Source organism: Penaeus monodon, chromosome 33 (genome assembly GCF_015228065.2).
Source record: "Penaeus monodon isolate SGIC_2016 chromosome 33, NSTDA_Pmon_1, whole genome shotgun sequence".
Lineage (NCBI taxonomy): Eukaryota > Metazoa > Arthropoda > Malacostraca > Decapoda > Penaeidae > Penaeus > Penaeus monodon.
In genome coordinates, this window is record NC_051418.1 from 7498699 (window position 1) to 7498991 (window position 293).

A 293-nucleotide genomic window follows, 5' to 3' on the forward strand; every position below is an offset into this window, starting at 1 on the left:
CAAAGCAAGACACAAGGCAATCAGTAATCTAAGCTCTAACTTGAAAATATTGTCAAACACATTACATTATTACCTCATGATTTTCTTCCATACAAAAAGAAAATACAACTTTCCTCCACTGACAAGATACTTAACTATTACCAATGCATTCAGATACTGGTTGATAAAAGGAAAGATTTTCTAGCCATAACAACTTTCAAAGAATTTGAAATGAGCCATAAAGAAACATGATACATTAAGTTTCCACTATTCTTTCCGTCCTTAATGGATTTTTACATTCTACTTCGATTCTC

At 31.4% G+C, this 293-nt stretch overlaps 1 protein-coding gene across 1 annotated transcript in view; it reads right to left on the reverse strand.

Moving 5' to 3' along the window:
• LOC119593971 (AP-1 complex subunit mu-1-like) overlaps positions 1–293 on the reverse strand; it is a gene marked incomplete in the record, with an annotated part of 8551 nt that overhangs the window by 7491 nt on the left and 767 nt on the right.